This window comes from Telopea speciosissima, chromosome 8 (genome assembly GCF_018873765.1).
Source record: "Telopea speciosissima isolate NSW1024214 ecotype Mountain lineage chromosome 8, Tspe_v1, whole genome shotgun sequence".
NCBI lineage: Eukaryota > Viridiplantae > Streptophyta > Magnoliopsida > Proteales > Proteaceae > Telopea > Telopea speciosissima.
This window is the reverse complement of record NC_057923.1, coordinates 11,968,260-11,977,306: the sequence shown is the minus strand read 5'-3', so window position 1 is coordinate 11,977,306 and position 9,047 is coordinate 11,968,260.

Here is a 9,047-nt window from a genome sequence, read left to right as displayed (position 1 = left end):
GGAAAAAAAAAAGGGGTTTAGATTTGTTAATTCATATGGTTTAGATCTGATAATCATGGGACTTTATCTTGAAAAGGGCATGAGTAATCTATTTAGATGATAATTAATTTAGTTTTTCCTTATCAAAACAAGCTAATTGACTTTATGTTTCCCCTAAGAATTGACTCTTATGAACTTAAACCTATTCATGTCTTATGGATTCTTATGGAACTCTTAGTATAATTATGTGGTTAATCTAATACTTGCCCTAATTGGAGTTAACAGTTAAGTTGGTAGGAAGAGGTCGGACACGGGCGCAACAATAAGGTTGCTCCATTATGATCTAATGGTCGTGGGTTTAAGTCGAGCAAAAGCTTCTCTGCGAAATGGGGTAAGGCCGGTTGTGTGGCGGGAGAGCCTCATGCACAGATCTTTATCCCCTCCAGTTTCCCAGTTTCCCTAATAAGGGGGCGGATAATGACCACCTTACTCTTGCCTGAACAGTCTGCCCGGGTGGGGTCCACCCCCTCCCTTATTAAAGGGACTAGGGAACTGGGCTGGGCAGAGATCTGGAGGAGATAATTTTCCATCATGCAGTGGATATACCCTTTTTTAGTTAAGTTGGCAGGAGTTTCTTTTCCCATAAGAAATGAAAATTTTTTATTTTGAAGAAAAGATTGAGAAAGAATAAGGAAGTAAATAGGTTTCCTTCTTTTTCCACTAATGTTTAGGCAATTGGGTTGGTGGCTTGTGGATGAAAGATGTGTCTGAAGTCTAAACCCAAGTAAGTATTTTGAACTTAAGAGAGAGAGAGAGAGAGAGAGCCAAGTAACCCTAACTATATATCCATTTTCGTGCATGGCCAAGCAAATATTGACTTGGACATGAACCAAACTCTTTAAACGGTAACAAGGGAGGTGCTCACATGTGAACAATAAAACCATGTTCACTATATCATTGAAAAAAATTGTAAAACAAAAACCAAAGGTCCATCCATGTCTGGTTCCAAGCTAGGTAGTGTAACCACCATGTGGTGATCTTTATTATTATTATTAAGGGTTTTTGCAAACCCTAGATTGGTATAGTTATTTCAAACTCAAGTTAAGGACACTTGACCTGATGACCCAGCTGGTGGCTTTTCTTTCCTCTATGTGAAGCAAAAGTTAGGTATTCTGCTGATGTGGAATAATATTATCCTTTGGTTTTTAAAGGTTGTCACAACAATGTAAGCAATCCCACATGAGAACAAGTTTTATATGAAGATGAGAGCTAAACCTCATTCACATGCACAAGATGATGAGATCTATCCAACCCATTTTATCAACTCATCTCTCATCTCATATCATCTTCAGAAGATGAGATTGAAATCTCTCTCTCTCTCTCTCTGTGGATGATGAGATCGAACTCATCTCATCTATGAAGGGGCATTCATTTGCAGAAGATGAGAATGAATTCCCCTTTCGTCAGAGAATTATATATAGGAAATAGAAAAAGTACCTTTGATTTGGGGGCAATTGTGAGTGTCTGAAAATACGAAAGGAACAAGTTGCGCAACGTAATAATGGGGTTGGTACTGTAACTTTTTGTTTTCTTCACGTTTTAAATATGTGGAGAAAGTTGAGGGAAGTGAGATAATGGCCACGTGAAAGACAAGGAAATATCACATAATGGGTCGGCAATAAACTATCACATCAAACGTGAGGAAATGGGGGAAATCGGATATAGGAAGCTAGCTAGCTAGCTAGTGGATGGTGCTTTGATTTTGTACGTTTTACCTATAAAACAAGGATTACTGTCTTTCTAGGATTTAGTGATGTAGTTAATCCATTTTCTATTTTAATGTGAATTGGAAAGCGTTGTCACTGAAATCTGAATGGAAGTGAGCACAATTAGAGAAGGACAAAGTTGGACTTTGCTGAAGACTCTCTGATGCTTAAATTAGAATCTAAAAATTAGATAAGAGTTTGGAATGGTAAGAGAGCAGTAGTGAATGGAATAATTTACGAATGTTGTCTCAAGAATTTATCTTGAGGTTCACCTTTTTATTTACAGGGGAAGTGGCAGATGTATAAATCTGACTTTTTAGCATGACGAAGGAATGTCTAGGCCTCTCTGTTCGAGGACAGTGTGCATAGACCTTTCCACGAGAGGGTGGCGTGCCTGACATCTCTGGCACACTATAACATTGACTTTTGTGAATCTATATTGTAGAAGTTAGAGTTCCTCGTTCTAACCTTGCCATGTATCAACTTGTCGTAAGTGGGTTGATTTTATATATCACATGGGCATGTTAAGCTCACTGTCAAGGTTTAAACACTTGGAATTGAGATTTGGATCGGATCAAAATAGACTGGAATTCGTCCTAAATTGCCCTAACCTTAGATTTTGGACAAGGAACCATTGGAGTCAAGATCAACCGATTTTTAAAACAAGGTGGTGATTGCAGGACAAAAATTGGTTGCTGCCCAGGTTGCAGCTATGTTCCTATTGCCCCAATTGTAATTAGGGATGTAAATGGATAACCGAAATCCGAATCCGAATCTGCATCCGTGTCCGCTTTAGGGGCATCCGTATTCGTTTAGAGATATCCGGAAATAATCCGAATACTCCGATTAAAATCCGTCCAAAAAAATCCAAATACTTAATAATAAAAATTAAGTAAATAATGATTTTGAGGGTTTTGAAGATTCAATAGGTTCTAGAATATGATGAAAAGAGAATCATGATCTAAGAGATATGGATTGAGAGTGAATTGTATCCACTAGGGGAGGAAGGTCGGGTTACACAAGGCGGAGATGTAAAGATGGTCGAAAATCCGAATCCGATCCGCATCCGAATCCGTTTAGAGGTATCCGAATTGGTCGGGGAATATCCGGCTCCGATCACATCCGATCCGTATCCGATCCGAATCCGATCCGTTTACATCCCTAATTGTAATCCCTTATTTGGAATTCATAAGGGTATTTTGGAAAATATTAAAACTTAAGAGGGCATTTGTGAACCCAAAGGAGAAAGAGATTATTCCAAGTTTGCACCTACAAATTTTGTTTTTTGATAGAAAGGATGTTATTCATTCATACGCGTCCAATACCAAGCAAAGGAAAGCAAAATACATAAAACAAATAGAGAACATGACAAACGTAAGGTATTTTCCCATCGAGAGACTGGATGGTAACAGGGGATCGGAATGATATGATATTAATGCTTGTTGAAGAGAGGTTCCGAAAGGTAGATACTGGCTTCTGCTGAAAGGGTTACAAGAATAATGCGCCATAATTAACTTGTGAATCGGTCACCATTACACTGGTCAAACCAATTACTGTACCAATTGAATTGGAGATTTTATCACATTCTATCTTAATTAAAAAAAGTTTTATGTTAATTGGTTCTCTACTGTATGGTGATTCGACCATGGAATTGAACCAAAATTAGAACTGGAAACTAAAGGTCGAAGGTTTAAGGGCCAATGGATGGGGGTAGGCTTTGTAAGAACATGAGAATTATTAATTATTACTCGTACTCTACTGCTCCAGATTCCAAATAAGGGTTTTAAACGTGGAAAGAGAGAGATAGACACAGTGAAGCACTAGCGTGCAGTACTTAGTCTGACAGCATTTTTTTTCCCCTAATAGTTAAATATCATCTGTGAATTTTATTTATATTTCTCTGATATAGGAAGAGTGCTAGCCAATCGCATGGGCCCAGCATCCAAACACAGCCTCCGTTGAAATGACCGCCCCACCCCCTACAAAATGAAAAAACCCTTTGTTTCCATTGGCCCCTAACGCAGGTGCAAGGGCCACACGATCGGGCCATGTTCTTCTTCCCTTATCAATGATCAAGATACCAACAATATCTTGCCAAAACAATATCCTAAAATTTTAAATGGAATTGGTTTTCCAATTTTTTTATATTTCATTTCAATAATATATTCCTCCTTTAATATCTCACAATTAAGTGTTTTACATTGAAATCTAAGAGGAAAAAAATATATAAATTTGATGGGCTTTGGGTTTGTGATACTAAGGGAATACATCTTGGTGTTGGCCAACATAAGCCCAATTGGACCCATTGATATTAGTATTTATTTCTTAGCCCATGCCCATGTTCCATGGCTCTGTCACTAGCGTAGTGACAAATATGGGCCTTCAAGTTATCATACCCTTTCCTAATAATGAGAGAATATAATAGGTTATGGGTTTAGAACACATTTGTAGTAGGAAAATAGAGAAGAATCGGTTTCTGAATGCGTTCTAAACCTAAAATCTATTCTGAGAATGCATACCAAAGCCTAAAATAGCTTTTACAAAATTATCAACAGATAGAAGACTAAAAATGTTAACTAGTTGGATTCAATCTAATAATCACAATTGAGTAAATTTGTTACCTGGATCCAAACAATGTACAATATCTAAATTATTTTGCATTAAATAAAGGGCTCTAGTATCTTCTACGCCCTAATATCTACCTCATGGCAGTTTGAGTGGTGCCCAAATTTTAAGGACAGATAGGGGTTAGGACCCCCACTGTTGGCTATGTGGTTAAACAAAGTTTTTTAAATCTGTTACACAATAGTTTCATAAATTGTTAAAAATTTGTTGAAAATAAATAAACAACCAAAATAACAGGAAAAATGTTTATACGTGGGTTATATAATTGAATTTGGCTTTAATCCTTACAACATGGTTTTAGATATCGGTATCAAATCGAACGCATTCGCCGATACAGTATAGTAACCCTTTTTTTTAGAAAAATGATGTTTTGATCCCATGCATATCAGTCAAATACAACCTAATAAGATTGATACATATCGATATTGATATTGTGATTGATACCGGTGCCGATATCTGTGAGCATTTAAGATTGCTACATCATTTTGTCACATGTCAAAATTAGTTTGATGGACCATAGAGAAAGGCCTTCTTAGATGGACCACCTAAATGACAGGAACATGATAGAAGGTGCATTATGAGCATATCTGCTAAGCATAACTTATGCTTGGATCTACTACGTACTCTATGTTAGAGCTAGACTCACTGTATATAAAGATGGGAAACAATAGTGTGGCCAGTCCTTTTTGGGCTTTTTCTTTTAAATTTTTTGATTGGATTCAAAAGGACTTAGTTTTTCTTAAGAAAAAAATATTTCTAGCCCTCTCATTGGATTAGAGAAAGGTAATTCCGATCATGAATAATAGGAGTGGAAATTAATGATGAACACAACGTCCAATCCTAACGGCATATCATCATTGAACCCTAGTTAAGTAACTTAATCCTAACGTCACATCATCATTAATTTACATTAGCTGATCTCACCACCTGTTTTTGTGTTTAAGCTGATCCCATTTAGTTGGGCTACGACTTACTTGAGTTGAGTTGAATATTTCACATCTTACCAGGCCAAACCTTGGGAGATGTGAGTGTTGTGCATATCCATTTAGAGTAGACATGCATGGCTAAGGTTGTTATTGGTGAAGCTTGATCTCTATCTAATCTAGAAAGTATTATTCATTTTTTTTTCAATACTATCGGTTTTGGGATTCGTTTTTACTGGGGGCAATTTTGCATTTTTGAGAATTAGTGTTTCTCTATATTGTAACGTGCAAGATGCTATATATAGGAGGTTATCTCACAAGGTGAAGTGTGCTAAGGGTTTTGTAATTTCTGTGACAGAATAGTGGAAGCTCTAGTTTATCACTCGACCGTGGACGTAGCTCATCTTGGGTGAACCAAGTAAATCATTTGTATTTTGTATGTGATTTTTTTTTTAATTGCAATCATTGTTCTACTACGTTGTTAATTCTTAACAAATGTCTTTTATGATTAAGCAACAAAGAAGAAGCAGAGAAACTTGAGGCAAATGTATTAGTATTAATGAGGGGTTGGAAATTAAAATAAGACTAGCTCAATAGCAATACATGGTCAAGGACCGAATCACATATCAAATCTATAATCTATGCATAGTATGCATTCTCAAAATAGATTTTGGGTCTATAACGTATTTCGAAGCCATAAATATAGAGAAGTATCTTACCAAAAATATTTATAGAGAGAGAGAGAGAAGTATCAAGTTTCAGAATACTTCTAGACCGAAAATCTATTCTGAAATACATACCAAACACAACCTTAATTAATTTCCATCTCAGTCCTCAACAAAGCTTTGGTCAAACGTCTTGACTCTTAAGCTGGTTTGGTATAAATTCTCAGAATGAATTTTGGATTTAGAATACATTCTCAAGCGGAAAAAAAAAAAAAGGTTTCAAAATGCATTCTAGACCTAAAATCTATTACCAAACCCAGCCTTGTATTTCGTCCACTTACATGAAGTCAAATAACTACTCCTTCAAAACAATATCTTTATTTAAATTTTGAACTTTATATATGCCTTCCACTTAGTTGCATGCATAAATATTAAAATCTAAGTCTGCCTTCTACACACAAATATATACAAAATGCAAGTCCATAATTTCATCAAAACTTGATAGATTCAGGTCATTAGTTGGTTGACTAGTGATTTTAATGTCTTTTTCAAGACTATGTACTTACTCAAGAAGGCAGATTGAATCTTCCTTACTATGCCATAAACATCTTCTTCTTCAAGTTCTTAGAACTGTCATCCCTAATGCGAGCTCAAGGTCTTTCAAATTATTAGAGTCAATGGTTTCCTAGTGGGTTAGCCAGTGACTTGTACTCTTTTCTTTTTCTCTTCCATCACAAAAGTGACTTAGGGTGCTCTGTCATGTGGCAATTTAGGTGGGGCCTAAAATGTGTGGATAAAATAGACCCCAAGGTCTCTTACTCATATGTGAAGTTTCAGCCTAATCAAAATATTATAGGTAGCCAAATTAGGGTTTGGAAGAATCGAAGATTGAGCGAGTGCATAGAAGTTGCACAACTAACATAAAATGTGCATGAAAGAATATGGGGATGTATGTCAATACATGGGAGGATATTTGATTGGATTAGATTCTACAATTTGACATGTGGTCAATTGATAGTTGATACCACTATCTACATATTCAATGATCAAAATGATCATATCACTCAGTGTTGTGGCAAAAATAAAGAATTCGCTTGAAGATTCCTTTTTAATAGAGATGTAAATGGATAAAATACAGATTGGAAGTGAACAGATCTAGATATCCGTTGACCGGATATGGATATCCCTAAACGGATATGAAGTGAAGCGAATCGAATATGGATTTTCGATTATTATTTATATCGTGTCTCATGTAATCCGGACCTTCTTTTCGCTCGGATACAATTCTCTCTCAATCCATATCTCTCAATTGTCTTAGCTCTTTTCTTCTTTCTCTAGAATCTGTTGATTCTTCAAGAACCCTCAAGATCATTAGCTACTTAATTTTTACTAATAATTGGATATCTATTCCAATCATATAGATTATGTTTCGTATCATCAAAATTTGGATCTCCTAAATGGATACGAATGCAAATCAATTTTAGATTTTCAACTATCTGTGTATACCCCTACTTTTCAAGCTAGCTACCGACATAGAGGACCTTTTCCCTATTTATTATTAAAGAAACTTTTTCACCACTAGAATGAAGAGATTAAGGTGAGGAAAAACAATGAATTTCATCATTAAACTCCCACTCCTTATTATAGGTGGTTGAAAATCACCTTACCCCATTCAATCCAATGATCAAATGTTATAGCTTAAGAGGCTTTTCGTCCACCATGAAGGGAAGCTTTCTCCTATTTATTTGAGGACAATTATGCTCCATGTACGCCTACTACTCAACAATTGTTCCATCCATTGCCATTTAAAGCACACACAAAGACATTTCTAAAAACCCAAAATACATAGGTGTAGAAAGTTGGGTGTACATGTCACTGAGCCTGTGTCATTTGTTTCGGAAGTCAATCACAGAGGAAGGACTAATGAATTATAATTTATAAGTTTCATAGATTTTCATACCATGGGTCATAGCGTGGCTCCATTGCACTTACGCTTAGCATTGGACATGTCTTTTTATTTATGGACAAGAGAATATTGCCTAGGCCTCTAGAACCCGCATATGCACGTTGGCCAACGAGAAAATACGGACAAGTATCAACCGGGTGGGATTTCCACCAATTCTCTTCTTCTATTTTTGGGATTTGGAATTTGGGATGAGGGATGAGGGAGGGAGGAGGGATGACCCACTTTTGTGTCCTAATGATAGTGGATAAGACATATATCTGGTTGGTGATCAAAGTCTACCTGTAAATTACGTCTACTTAATTCCATACCCTCTTTTGCTGACATTAATGGTGATGTAATCCCAATCATGAACGATGTGATAGGATACTCCCAAGGTCTACAGCCAAAAGTTACAGACGCAGATTAAAACCACTAATTAGGAATTTTAAGTCAGAAGCTTGATTTTAACATGAAAGTTGCAATCTTGCATTGTTATCCCAATACAGATTCCTAAACAATGATTTTCAGTGGTCCAATCATGGAACCAGATCCACAGTGGGGTTTTTGTTATCCCAATTGTGATACAAAACTTGGGAATCATCGTCAGAGCTTGATTTGATAGATAGGACGCAATCTCGGATTGATCTCCTTCCTTTGAAAATTCGATATTTTAACCTTCTGAGTTCTGAGGAGACGAAATGCTGAAATTTTTTTAATGGCATATTCCAGTCATTTGATCCATAAACCCTAATTTTTCCCCTTTTTTTTTTTGGTTTTTGTTTTTCGATCTCTGAGTTGTGATCGAGAGTGAAAAAATCCCGCGAAAGTGACAGTTGGGGTAGGCGGTTTGGACCATATTTTACTTTTGTCTCATTAGGCCGTCTCTCTCTCTCTCTCTCTCTCTCTCTCACACACACACACACACACACACACACACACACACACACACACACCAAAGAAGACTCCTTTTTGATCATATATACGAAATAGTAGGAAGTCAGTAATGTCATGCGGATTCAGTCTCTCAAGTTGACTGGTTGGATCGAATACATGTTTTACACGATTGGCTATTTGATTTGAACATAGTTTTGATTTTCTTTTAATAGTGATGTGGTTTCGTTCTTCTTTCATGTTCTTGTTATAT